Here is a 15427-nt window from a genome sequence, read left to right on the forward strand (position 1 = left end):
TACATGGCACGAAGATCACCCCTCTTTCGCCCACAACACCGGCCCCCTAGGGTGAATCGTGCTAGGAGCGACCCTCACGGCTCGCCCTCACCACTTTGACCACACACTTTCCAAAACAAAAAGGGGACTTTGGGGTGGGAAAAAAGAAGACCGGCTATTTGATAGTTAAAAGAATAAATCCTGGGCGAAACTATGCCCAGTTGCAGTCTAGCGGGTGAAGAAGAAGTTGAGTTTAGTATTTTAGAAGAAGTTGTTTTGTCTTACTGTAGTTTATTATTTTATAGACTTTTCAATTTGAACCTCCAAATTTTCTTTTTAACATCTAAACCCCCATATTATATTTTATTATATACTATTCAAAATATTTTCGCGTGAATAGTGAAACATGCTGGCAGGTAGCTGGATCAGCAGCCTATCTCTGTTTAGTTTTTTTTCTTTTCATTTTTAGTTAACGTGTTGTGTGGATATCAACTTGCATTTTTGGGTTTTATATATTATATTTTTATTTATATTACTCATTTTTTTAAGGTAATAACGTTTTAGTGTCTTTCACTTTAACTACTAAATCTTTTGAAACTTTTTATTTTACCATTAAAGTTTTATGTTTGAAATTAATGGTACTTCACTTTAGTTTTTTTATTTTTGCACCATGAAAGTTTTATGCTTATAATCTTTATCTTTAGAATAGTTTACAACTTTTTTATTTCGCCATCAAAATTTTGCGTTTTAAAATTTACGTATTGTTTGAAGATGTGTTTTTTTTCTTAATGATAATAGTTGACATATTAAACTTAATGACCCGCATTCGATTCTGGTCCGATCGTTATCCCTGACCAACGATTATAGTTTGATTTATATACAAATGGTTTAACACATTTAAAAACTATACATATTGGATTTTAGACTAATTAATAGTTTAAAAAAAATTAAAACTTGTTTTTTAGTTTATTTGCTATATAGTATGATTTTTGTTTTAAATATAAAAAATGAAAAAAAAAATAAAACTAAAAATCAATCATTGAAAGTGTCACATGACGCAAATCGCTTCACCTTTAAAAACTCACCTATTTTCACCTTTCTTGAAGGACAACTCTTTTTACTCTACATGGCAAAAGTCGTCTTTCCCTCCTTAACTTCGCACTCTCTTTATTCTTATCTCCTGAGCTAGCATTTGTGTTTTATCTTTATCGTTAATAAGTGGATTTGTATGCAACCTATATATAATGAGAAAAATAAATGTGGGTTGTCACATCTCCAACTTAGGTAAAAAAAAACCCTCACATATTTTTTTAAAAATATTTTCTGTATATTGAATAAATGATTAGAGCCCATGATTTTTATGTAATAAAAAATCAAGATGTGAGTGATTTTTAAACCAAATTGAGTACTGTAAGATAACAGACAACCCGACCTTCACTTTAGATTTGATAATAGTGAATCATCTTGATTTGATTTTTACGTTGATAATAGTTTTAGCAATATCTTGCAAGTAGGAGTTGAGACTTGAGAGTCGTGATAAGAAAACTAAGGAAGTGATTTTCATACAACAGAATTTAGCCATCTACAACAAACGTACAAATTATAATGCACATAATACAACTGAATAATACAGGTATTGTTGTAAATGTCTAAATTTTATTGTAGCAATGTCATTTCCCAGAAAACTAGTGTGTCATGAACAATTTGGGCGACGAGTCAATCTTACTATTGTAAATGTAATTGTAACTTTTTCTTTTGTATTTCGGCCTCTTGCCAAAGCATAGTATTAATAAAACTTCGGTAAATCAAAAGGGAAAATGGAAAAAAAAACTCTTGAATTATTATTATACATTTTTAATATTATAACAGCCTAATCCACTAATGAGGTTATAAAGAATACAATGCTAACAATAAGTGGGTTTTTTTTTCAAATGTGAATTTAGATTGAAACTTCGTGTAACGATTCAACAACGACAGGTCTAAAATATGTTGTTTTAATCGGGTCCGCGCTAGAGAGCTCACTCGAAGTAGAAATGTATATTTCAAATACCCAATGGGGGGAAAACCCCCTACTAATCCGCCCGAAGGCAGGACGATTAATAGGGGTAAACTCTGCCCCCTCAGACTTGAACCTGAGTTATATACCCAAGCCAAGCCTTCATAGAAGGACTACCTATTGATAAACGCCTAATTTGTATAACTTTAAGAGATGAAAATCGACATGTTTGGTTAAGATTAATAAACGATTAGGGCATTTGGATGTTTGTTTAAGTGTTTCAGGTCCTTGGTGACAATTTGAAGTTAAATGGATCATAAACAAGTCAAGCAAAGTTGAGAATCAAGTCAAGAAGCAAATCTGGAAAATTGCCATTTCTGGGCACAGTGCAGGACGCCCAAAGTGACAGTGTGGGACGGTCATAGCCGAAGAAAATCCAAAAATTAGGGATTTAATTATTTTTTCAGTTTATATTATTATGAGGCACGAACCGGGAAGTTACCAATTCATATTTTCACATACCTGGGCAGTTTTCTAATCCTCTCAACACCCTAATATCACTATCAATTCATAATTCCATGGAGATTCAAGCCCTAATTGAAGAATCAATGATGAAGATTTTAGGCTAATTCTCTATTGATCATTCTAATATGAAAAACTATGTAAGACAATTGTATTCAACTTTTCTTATGTTCAAGTTGGATTAGATGTTTAATTCTTAATTGTGTTTTGCATCTAATGTTGTTTGGATTTGAATGATTGATTACTTGTTTATAACTTTGAATGAATTTCATCTATCTTTTGATTTCAAATTATTGTTAATCATGGATTATTGAAAGAATCTCTTATGACTTATAATCTTGTTAATGAATAGATAATTTAGTTGTGTCAATTCCCCGGTTTTCGTTATCGTGAATCATCACAACCTAATTAATTAGTTCTTAGCATTCATTCAATCCAAGCTTATAACGGATCATGTCTATGTGATTTCCAATGAACATAAGTTAAGTTATACTTTTGAAAACATAATTTGAAGCATAAGAATGGTCTCGTTTATTATTATTGTTTAAGTTGTTAATTCAATCATCAATTGTAGTTTTAATTTAATCAATCAAACAATCGGTTTTAAGTTTATGTCTAGTTCAATTAACTTTGTAAATTCTTTGACACTTTCCCATGATTCCCCGTGAAAACGATACTCGACTTACCCTTGCTAATTAGTGGTAATTAGTTTATAATTTGATCGGTCCAACGACAACAATCAAATTTTGGCGCCACTGCCGGGGAATCGGTGTGCAAAGTGTTATTGCTTTCAATTTGTTAAATTTTTCAGAAAATATAAAAAGAATTAGTTTAGTTTTGTTAGTAGTTTGTTTATTTCCTTTTTATTCTTTTAATTCAGATTTACGCTAGGTGTGTTATTTGTGTAGATTACAGGTTGTTTATTGCATACGAGGTATTCAAAGAAGAAATCACCGTTGTTATTTGATCCGAAAATTAAGAAAACAGCTAGGAGAAACCGAGTACTTCACTGTGCAACCATGAGTGACCCTGGTAACTCACAAAGAAACATTCCACCCATCGGAAATCCACAAGAAACCAACATTGACCCAAACACCCAACCTTTAAACCAACCTCAACAACAACATCCACCCCAATCCGTGAGGAGTGGTTTCACAACTCCTCGCCGATTTGGAACACCAACCTTTGTTGGAGATGGATCATGGTATACGGAGTCAGTGTATGAAAGGGTTGATAATTGGAACTATAAGAGGTTTGATGATCATGATGATGGATACGATTGGAATGATGGGGGTGATTATGTGCAACCACAAAACATTCAATATCCTCAATATAACCAACCTCAATATGTCAACCAAGGACCAAGAATTCCTCATGGTCCACTACCACCCCGCCAAAACCGTCGTGGAAATCACCCAATTTACCAACCACATAACCGAGCCATGCCAAACATGAACCATTAACCTCCACTAAAAGGAGTTGATAGTCATTTTCGACTCGCCATAGCCATAAATGCTTCACCTATTGTGCCACCGGTGTTGAGGGGTAGAGCTTTTGAAGTTAGAACTCAATGTTTTAGTATTTTGCCGAGTTTTTATGGGAAGGCGGTGGAGGAGCCTTATTTGCACTTATCGGAGTTTGAAGCAATATGTGGAACTATTGGAGGGCAAGGATTTTCACCGGATGAAGTCAAGCTAGTTTTATTTCAGTTCACTTTGAAGGATAAAGCAAAGCAATGGTTCTTGGCATTGCCATCGGGGAGTATCTTTACACGGGCTGAAATGCAACAACAATTCTTAGATGAGTATTACACCATGCAAAAGACTAGTGATGCAAGGACTTCCATAAGAACTTTTCAGCAACAATCGGGTGAAACATTCCATGAAGCTTTCAAGAGGTTTAATGAGTTGTTGAGAACTTGTCCATACCGTGGAATTGCTAGATGGGAGTTGATCACGACTTTTTATGATGGTTTATTACTGGAAGAGAAAAGAGATGTGAATTCAATTAGCAATGGAACTTTCTTGACAAATCCTGAAGATGTTGATTGGGAATTCCTAGAAAAGAGGAGTGTAAATTCCAAAAGGCAAGCTCAATTGAATAGGAGAGCAAGGCATCCAATAGCTTCTACTTCATCAACAAGTGATCAAGCCACCATAGATTGACTTGAAGCTTTGGAACAAAAGTTTGCTAAGTTGGGGAAAGCTGAAAATCGGGGTGTTGCTCAAGTTTCTCAAGAATACCTGATTTGTGAAAGTTGTGAGAACTTGGACATACGACTTTGCAATGTCCATTGATCCCGGAACAAGTGGAAGAAGTGAATAAAGTGTATGGAGAAAAGAGATCATTTGACATGAACTCCAACACTTATCATCCGGGAATGAGAAACCATCCAAATCTTCGATATGGAAATTCTTCAAATCAACTTAACCTGAACTTTCAAGGGAACAACCAAACTGGTGGAGCACCATCTCAACCATTCCAAGGCCGAAATTACCACCAAGGGAATTACCAAGGTGGCCAAAATCAGGGAGGATTCAATAGAGGTTACCCAAGGAACTATCAACAAGGTAACAACCAAGGTGGGGCTTCGGGAAGTAATGAGGTGTCAACTGGTGAAATCATGGAGTACTTGAAAGAGATGGATAGGAAGAATGAGATCCGGGACAAGACGGTTGAATCTTTGCAAAAGCAAGTGGGTCAATTGGCGGAGGATGTTTCGGCATTGAGGAATAATCCGGGGAAGCTACCAAGTGATACAAAGGTCAATCCACAACATTAAAGTGGCGGCTCAAAGAATGTCAAGAATGTGGAGATAAACAATGTAAGTACTCTTCGTAGTGGTAGGATTTATGATAATAAAGTTGTGCCTCCGTGAACACTTGTTGATGGTGTGGTGGAGGATGTTGATGATGATCAAGATAGTGAGCATTAACTGGAATTTGTTTTGCCTAAACAAACTAAAAAAGTGTCTTTTAAAGAGGTAGAAAACAATAGGTCTAATGAAAAATTTTTTGAAAAACAAGGAAAGGATATGGAGGGTAATACCATTCTTTTCCTTTGGCTTTGATTGATCCAAAACTTAGGCCTACACTTAAGAAAAGAGGTCCTCATGAATAAGAAATGTGGGAAATTTTTAAACAAGTGAAAATCAACATACCTCTTATTGACATTATTAAACAAGTTCCACCTTATGCCAAGTATCTCAAGGAGTTGTGTACCCAAAAACGGCATCATAAACTTCCAAAGAAAATTGTTTAAAATGAGGAAGTTAGTGCCGTTGTGATGGGGATACTTCCACCTAAACTCCAAGATCCGGGAGCGCCTTTAATTACAATTCAAGTTGGTGATTTTAAAATGAATAAGGCACTTTTGGATATGGGTGCGGCTGTGAGTATCCTACCGGGTATATTGTATGACCAATATGACTTTGGACCATTGGAAAAAGTCGACACCACCTTGGTGATGGATGATTTGTCACTAAAACTTCCAAGAGGAATTGTCCAAGATGTCATAGTGAAAGTGGAGGACTTTTATTACCCCGTAGACTTTTTGGTACTTGATTTTGCACCAAGCGGTAATGTTAGCCAGCCTAAATCATCATGGGTAGACCCTTTTTGGCCACTGCTAATGCATTAATCGATTGTAGGAGGGGTACGGTTGAAATGACCTTTGGCAACCGTAAGATTAGATTAAATGTTTTTGCTAGTGTTCCTAGCCCCGTAGTTAGTGACGAATGCTTTATGGCGGACGTCATTGATGAGTGTATTCCTCATGAAAATGAGGAAGACACACGGGAGACTTGCGTTTTGGTTGACAGGTTGATCTTGGAGCATAGTGAGACATTGAAGAAGGAGGAGAAAGATTGGGAAATCATGGCCGTTCAAGAAGGTAGACCACCATGGACTCATTTGGTGGAAAGTCTACAGGATCATATCGATACCCACCTCAAGCCTTCCATTGAAAGTCCAAGTTGAGTTGAAAGAGCTCCCATCTCATTTGAAGTATGCATTTTTGGGAGATGAAAAGACTTTACCGGTGATCATTGCATCCAATTTGGAAGAAATTCAAGAAAAGGCATTGCTAAAAGTGCTCAAGGAGTATAAGGCGGCTATTGGATGGACAATTGTCGACTTGAAAGGCATTAGTCCATCAATTGTGATTCACAAGATAATCACCAATTCTGAAGCAAAACCTTTCCGTGATGCTCAAAGAAGATTGAATCTACATATGCGTGAAGTTGTGAAGAAGGAGGTGCTAAAGTGGTTGGATGCTGGAATTATTTACCCAATTTCGGATAGCACATGGGTAAGTCCAACACAAACGGTACCTAAGAAAGCTGGAATTCAAGTGGTGAAAGGAGATAGTGTTGAGCAAATTGCAACCCGACCCATCACCGGGTGGAGGGTGTGCATTGACTACCGGAAGTTGAACACCACTACTTCAAAAGATCATTTCCATTGCCATTCATTAATCAAATCATTGAAAAACTTGCAGGTCAGAAGTTTTACTGTTTTCTAGATGGTTATTAAGGTTATAATCAGATTGCCATTCATCCCGATGACCAACACAAGACCACATTTACATGCCCATATGGGACTTTTGCCTTTAGGCGAATGCCATTCGGGTTATGTAATGCTCCAGCCACCTTCCAACGGTGCATGATGAGTATCTTTTTGGATATGGTCGGTGATTCCTTAGAAATCTTTATGGATGATTTTTCAATTTTTGGCCAAACCATTGATAATTGTCTCAATGAGCTAGCTAAAGTTTTAAAAAGATATGTTGAGACAAATTTGGTTCTAAGTTGGGAAAATAGCCACTTTACGGTTCAAGAGGGGACGGTTTTGGGTCATGTGATTTCAAACAAAGGCATGGAAGTTGACCGGGCCAAAATCAAAGTGATTTCTACTTTACCCCCTCCAACCAATGTTAAGGGTGTCCGTTCTTTTCTTGGACACGCCGGTTTTTATAGAAGGTTCATCAAGGGATTTAGTGTCATTACAAAACCTTTGTGTAATTTGTTACTAAAAGATGTGCCTTTTGTGTTTGATGAAGAGTGTTTAAAAGCTTTCGAAACTTTGAAAGAAAAATTAGTTGAATCCTCCATTTTGCAATCACCTAATTGGTCCATGTCTTTTGAAATTATGTGTGATGCAAGTGACTTTGCCATTGGGGCTGTTTTGGGACAACGGGTGGACAAGAAAGCCGTTGTGATTTATTACGCAAGCAAGACTTTGTCGGATGCCAGTTTAATTGTACAACCACCGAAAAAGAATTGCTTGCGGTTGTTTATGCACTTGACAAGTTTCGTTCTTACATTTGTGGTAGCAAGGTTATAGTATACGCAGATCATAGCGCGGTTAAGCATTTGATAGAGAAGAAAGATGCAAAACCAAGGCTAATTAGGTGGGTGTTGCTACTACAAGAATTTGATTTGGAGATCCGAGATAAGAAAGGAAGTGAGAACGTGGTGGTGGACCACTTGTCAAGAATTCAAGTCACGGATGGTGAACCAACCAAGGAAATCAATGAGACGTTTCCGGATGAACATTTACTAACTGTTTCTATTGTTCCTTGATATGCAAATATTGTTAACTTTTTGTCTGCAGGTAAGATGCCTAAACATTGGCCTAAGAGAAAGAAGCAACAATTCTTGGCATAAGCAAAACAATACATATGGGATGAGCCGGATTTGTTCAAAGTTGGCCCAGATCAATTGGTGAGAAGATGTGTCCCGGAAGAAGAAATGCAGGATGTGTTGACTCACGCACACTCATTTGCATGTGTTGGTCACTTCAGCGGTCAAAAGACAGGTTATAAGGTTCTTATGTGTGGTTTATTTTGGCCTAGTATCTTTAAGGATGCCACTGAATTTGTTAAAAAGTGTGTTAGGTGTCAACAATTAGGTAGTATCACCAAAAGGAATGAAATGCCCATGCAACCCATATTAGTTGTTAATATTTTTGATGTTTGGGGCATTGATTTTATGGGTCCCTTCCCTAATTCCTTTGGTAATTACTACATTCTAGTGGCCGTAGATTATGTTTCACAATGGGTAGAATCCATTGCCACTAGAACCAATGACCATACCGTTGTGTGTAAGTTTGTGCAAAGCAATATCTTTTTAAGATTTGGAATTCCTAGTGTCATCATAAGTGATGGGGGATCTCATTTCAAAAATTTTCAGTTTAGCAAACTTCTCAAACGGTATGAAATAAACCACCGAATTGCTACCCCATATCACCCACAAACAAGTGGGCAAGTTGAAGTATCCAATAGGCAAATTAAAGAGATTTTGCAAAAGACGGTAAGACCCGATAGAAAACATTGGTCAACCAAATTGAATGATGTTTTATGGGCTTATCTTACTGCTTTCAAAACACCTATTGGCACTACTCCTTACCGGTTGGTTTATGGAAAAGGTTGTCATCTTCCAATTGAGCTTGCACATAGAGCATTGTGGGCCGTTAAGTCCGTTAACATGGACTTTCAGAATGTAGGTAAGGAAAGGAAGTTGCAATTGTGCGAATTGGAAGAGTTGAGAAATGAGGCATATGAATGTGCATCCACCTACAAGGACAAGATGAAAGCGGTTCATGATGCCAAGTTGAAGAAGAAGGTGTTTGAAGTTGGCCAAAAGATGTGGCTCTACAATTCAAGGCTCAAATTCTTTCCGGGAAAGCTCAAAAGCAAATGGGGTAAAGCAATTGGTCAACGGGCACCGTTTGAAGCCATATTTGGTTGCAACCGCCATTAATGGAGCTACAAAAGAAATGGTGAACTTCATCTCAAGTCCACCATCGTATGAGGTTGCATGAATCAATTGAGGTAATGTCAGGTTGAGGACAATAAACTTAGCGCTAAATGGGAGGCATCCCGTCGTTTGTTTGTTTTCTGGCTTCATTTTTGGTATGTTTTTGCTTTCGTGCATTTTTATTTAGTTTTTTTAGTATTTTGTTGCATAGTTACACAAGTTAGATCATTCTAGGCACCTATGCTTGAGAATTAAGTTGGGGAAGGATGGTTTGGGTGCAAAAGTGAGCGTTTTTGCAATTAGTTGAGCCGTTAACTCATTTCTAGTTTTGGGTGTACATTGGGGACAATGTACCTCTAAGTTGGGGAAGGCAGTTCATTTTTTATATAATTGCAATTGTTTTTAAATCAAGTTCAATGTGTTTAAACATTGTTAATTGTTTTATTATGCAGTTGTTTTTAAAGTTTAAATATGAACTTGAACTGTGGCTATAGTTAAAAAAAAATCAAAGTTGGGCGTGTGCACGGCTAGGTCACCGTTCCAGACGGCCCTTTAGATTGCTCCAAAACGCAGCACGACAACCACACGGCCCTTTCTTCTGTTTTATGGCCACTCAAACGCTAAAAGGTGTTTTCCAAGCCACCGTCTTGGACGGTGGAGGTCAGCGTGCTGCACGGTGAGCCAAAAAGGGCATGGCGTCCGGGACGGTTAGGCGGCGTGTGGGACGGTTCCCTGAATCCTCTCAAAAATCTGCACAGTAGGCACACGGCTCGTTTTTCTGTGTTACGGTGATACAGACGGCCAAACATCAAAATGTAAGCCATTGTCTGGGACGGTGGCATGGGTAGTGTTGGACGCTGGGCTAACTGAACAGGAGTGTGACACGGTTGAATTGGGTCGTCTAGCACGGTGAACCGGGTCAAATGAATTTTTATTTATTTGTTTTAATTTTTTAAAAAATTGAAAATCCTTAATTATAGCCACATACACAAACCGATCCAATCACTCTCTCTCAGTCGACCTCTTCTCTATTTTCTTTCTTCCACAATTAATTTTCCATACACCCTAACACTTCAAATCACCATATATCCTTCGATTCTTAACCAAATCTAATAATTCTTGAGGCTAAAGTGCATAATTTTTCGAGGGCTACAAAACCCTTATCTTTATTTTTTCAATTTCAGCCTCGTTTCTTCGTTTTATTTTGTGTTGACAGGATGAAGAAAAAAATAGGACAATTGATGAAAAGCTTGGCCAAGTCAAAGGAAACTTCTTCAAGTCAACCCAAGAGGAAGAGGAGACAAGTCATTAGAGATGATGATGATGATGAAGATGAAAAAGCATCTCAAGAAGAAGCAATGGAGATTGAACAAGAAAAAAAACCCGAATGGCCATATGGTAAGCCCTTATCCTCTTTATCTCGTAAATGGCAGTCTGAATTGTTTAGAGATAAAATGGGTACGACAGAAAACACGAAAAGACAATTGTTGGGTGAAAGGAGAGTTGTTTGGCAAGATTTCAGGGGTTTTGGGTTTATTGAAGCTTTTGAAGATATGGGTTGGAAAAATGCCTAATTGTAGAATAAAGATGATGATCCTCAAGTAAACTTAGAGGGTATTATTGAATGGTTGAGCACTTTGGAAAGCCGGGTTGGTAATAATCCTCCAGAGTCCACTAAACTAGTTGGCACGATAGATGGTAAAAAGGTGACAATGTCTTTTGTTACCTTGGATAGAATGGCCAAGTTCGACATAGGTACTAAGTCAAAAAAGCCATTTGATTATTTGTCTGATGATATGTTGAATGGGGTAGATCCAGAGATGAATTTGGTAGGAATGATAGCCAAATTGTTTACCTATCCGGTAGATGCTTTGTATTTAAATCTTAAGTTAAGTCGTGCTAGATTAAAACCATTTCCCCGATTGATTATGAATGTCCTTAGTTGGAATGTTTGTCCTAGAAGTAGTGATAAGGCTTCAATGAGACATCAAGAAGTGGTAGTTTTGTATGCCTTGGTAACTGGAAAGTTGGCTTTGTCACTTAGACATATCGTCATGACAAACATTTGGGAAACCCGCAACAAGAAAGGAAAATTGATCATTCCTTATCCGAGGCTTATTTCTTGCCTCATCTTGATTCATAAAGCTTCTATAATTGATTCACCCATAGTTAAGGTTGGTTAGATTGTTGTCACCATGAAGAAACTGTTGCAGGGAACTGAGTAGACAATGGATGATAGACCCCAATGTAGGATTCTGAATGATTTGAAGTTGAAGGGTCGATTGATAGCTCCTAAGGAAGGGTTCACTTTGGACGAGGTTATGGCTCAGTTGGAGCCTTTGGGTGGTAATGAGCAAGGAGATCCTATTGGTGTTAATGAGGTAAATGAGGAAGAAGAACCACCAAGGATAGGTGGTGGTTTGTTAGATGCTGGAATAGGAAGAAGTAGGCCGAGTGTTGGGGTTGAGCGGCCTAGTGACTATCATCGATGGACATATTATGAGAAACATATGTGGGATTTGACTGCTCAACAGGCTGAAGAAGCAAGAGTTAGACAACAGGAACAGAGAAATTATGAGCGGGCGATGGAATATGCCCATGAGTTGGAAATCAGGAGGAGATTCCAATATACTAAAGTCGTTCGTCATTTTGAGGATCACACTGAAGGACTTCCTTTTATTGAGACTCCTCCAGTTTATGACTTCCGGACCATAGGACCTTATGATGAGGAGAAGCATCCTCATTATCCGCAGATCCACGATTCTGAGTGGTTCCCACTACAGTCTTGTGTGGGTCGGATGGAGACTGGTCCGAGTGATCCCCCAGCATCATCTTATGCAGCTTCTTCTTCTACTGCTGCCCATGATCCTTATGAGACCCAGACACTTTATACCGGTCCGATGGAGTCCATCTTTGGACCACCTCAGCCACGACAGTGACCGGTATGTTTCTTGTGTGACTATGTGCTTCTAGATGTTTGTTTTTATGTTTTTGTATTTTCAATTCATAGGTAGATTTTAATTTCTTGTTAGTTTCATTTTATGTAGTTAGTTTAGATGTTAATTTATTTTCTTGTAATATGGAATGAACCAAAAAGACAAAATGTTTTAATTATATTGGCTATACATGTTTGTAAAATGATATTTTTTTGTGATTGGATGAGTACATGTAAGTGGGGCTAGGTAGTGTAGATTAGATTGCATGATATGGCTGACTTATGAGCGTCTTGATAGAGTTGCTAGCAAGTAAAAACATAGAAATGTACACTTGATGGTAATATGCCAATTATGAGTCATAATGCATGTATCACACTTACATATCTGTTATATTCTTCAATTTCATGAGAGAAAAACGCCTCATCAACGATTGATTCTGATTGTTAGCGTAGCATTATTTCTCGTGATTACTATATTGTGTGAACTCATTATTGTACATTAGGTTAGAACTAGTGCATTTACCGTGTCGAGACCTCTAGTATGGATTATGTGCTTAAAATCACAAAACAATCATACAATTCACTCCATATTTCACCTCACTTCATCATGAAATCCGTTAATTGTTCAAAGTTGTGTTGTTTATGATGATGAATCGAAAGAAAGAACAAAGTTAAAGTCAAAATTGCAATATCCTGTTAAAAAAGTCAAAGTATATGGTCATAAGTGAAATTCAATTCAATTATCCATGTAAGTTGATCTAAAGAACCAAATTTAAATGTTCCCGAAATCATTCTAGTAAATTGCCCAAATGAGAATCATTACCGTATTTCATTCCATTAATTCCATCAAAATATTGTATGAATACCGAAGTGATAGTTTGAGTTATGAGGTCTTGGTTCGATTGGTGTACTAGCCTATGACTTTTAGTGTGCAATAATGGGTTGAGAGCTTCATATATACATATTAGCACATCTTTTGCTAATTTACTCAAAATATGAACCGAGGGGAGTGCACATTGTGAAAGTGTGATGCATGTATTGTGGCAAACTTGAGGTTTATTAGGTTTAATTGCATATTTATATATTTCTATTTGCTAGTCGTAAATCTATTGATAATTGTAAGTCTCATAAGTTGGTTGTGTTATGTGATTTGGTTTGCATTGCTTAGTTTCGCCCAAGTGTATTTTGAAGATTGCTTGAGGGTTGAGTTTTACAAGTATGTATGATTGATATAATTCCTATATGGTGTTTCTTTGGTGATAGGAAGTGTTATAGGATTGTAAGTTAACTTGTCACATGATGAATGCCTTTTTTCGAGACGAAAAAGAGTGCAATTTGAAGTTAATTGGATCATAAACAAGTCAAGAAAAGTTGACAATCAAGTCAAGAAGCAAATCTGGAAAATTGCCATTTCTGAGGCACAGTGCAGGACGCCCGAAGTGACAGTGTGGGACGGCCATAGCCGAAGAAAATCCAAAAATTAGGGATTTAATTATTTTTTCAGTTTATATTATTATGAGGCACGAACCGGGAAGTTACCAATTCATATTTTCACATACCTGGGTAGTTTTCTAATCCTCTCAACACCCCAATATCACTATCAATTCATAATTCCATGGAGATTCAAGCCCTAATTGAAGAATCAATGATGATATCAATGATGAAGATTTTAGACTAATTTTCTATTGATCATTCTCATGTGAACAATTATGTAAGACAATTGTATTCAACTTTTCTTATGTTCAAGTTGGATTAGATGTTTAATTCTTAATTGTGTTTTGCATCTAATGTTGTTTGGATTTGAATGAATGATTACTTGTTTATAACTTTGAATGAATTTCATCTATCTTTTGATTTCAAATTATTGTTAATCATGGATGATGTGTGAAATCGAGTTTAATAATTTATAACAAGATCTACCGCTTACCGACTACCACACACTTACGGTCAGTGTACCCGTTCGTATGTAATATAGTTAATTGGTAAGACCAGGTTCGAACACAAGGACTGAATGTTGTACTTAAGGTTGTAAAAATGTAAATCAAGAGAAAGTTTGGTTTGTGACCGAGTTGTCACTTTGCGTTTCAGAAAGCTAAATAATCAACAAGTGAAAGAAATTAAATACTCAACCGGTGTCAATCGAGAGTATGCGAAAATAGTTTGAGTTGTAACAAATAATTGAAAAGCCATCTATGTCGATTCCGCTACGCAAGAAGTTTAGGTTGCATATGGTTTAAGCTCAAAATTCAATAATGTTGGTGACAATAATCGTGACAAGTCAAAAGCACAGACGGTGCACAACGTTTGTAAAATTTACTCAATCACCTAATCAACCCAATTTCTTGCAACAAGTGGTACCACCAACCCTATTACAATTCCTTGAACTAACTAGTTCGTTTGATTATCTAAATAACAATTTAATCTCTGTGAAAGAAACGTGGTACCACCAACCGTTAAATTCACTTAACAAAGTAATTTCTATTAAACTTATATTCTTTACTATCATACAATGACCTAGCAAAAGTTGTTCATGGACAAACAACTAAAATAATACTTGCATTCAACTAGTACCACTATTGAAGAACACAAATATCACCAAGAACATAAATTTAAGTAGAAGAAATCACTTCATTAAGATCTTGACAAAATGTTAAGTAAAACCAACTTGAATTCAAAATACTATGCAACCATAACTAATTGTTTCACTTCATCTTCATAGATGTATAAGGATTTAGCTACTCATAATGTTAAATGCTAAAGATTTAAATAGAAAGGAAAACATAATGTACTAATTATGAAGAAAAGATTCAAATCAAGGTTACAATCGAGCTTCGACAAGTAACTAGAGCTAAAATCAATCTTCAAGTCTTCAAAAATGTTGTTGGAATGATGAAAACCCTTTGAAAGCAGTTATGAGTTGAGTGTGGAGGCTAAAGTGTCCAAGATTAGGGTTTGGGTTGAGTAGTGGAAGGTATTTATACTTCAAGAGAGAGAAAATCTGTCAGACCCCCTGCTGGTCGCGCCGCGAGCCACACACTCGCGCCGCGAGAAGTAGCAATTTCGAGACACATTTGATCAGGGGATTTTTGCGCGTCGCGAGTCTCGCCAGTCGCGCCGCCAAGGTCAAAAACAACAGGGTCGCGCCGCGAGAACCTGTTCGCGCCGCGAGTCTCATCAGTTTTCCAAGTTTTTTCTGATTTCCATCTCCGTTCTTCTTCCGTTAGTGCATATGGACTAC

Source organism: Erigeron canadensis, chromosome 1, assembly GCF_010389155.1.
Source record: "Erigeron canadensis isolate Cc75 chromosome 1, C_canadensis_v1, whole genome shotgun sequence".
Classification (NCBI taxonomy): Eukaryota; Viridiplantae; Streptophyta; class Magnoliopsida; order Asterales; family Asteraceae; genus Erigeron; species Erigeron canadensis.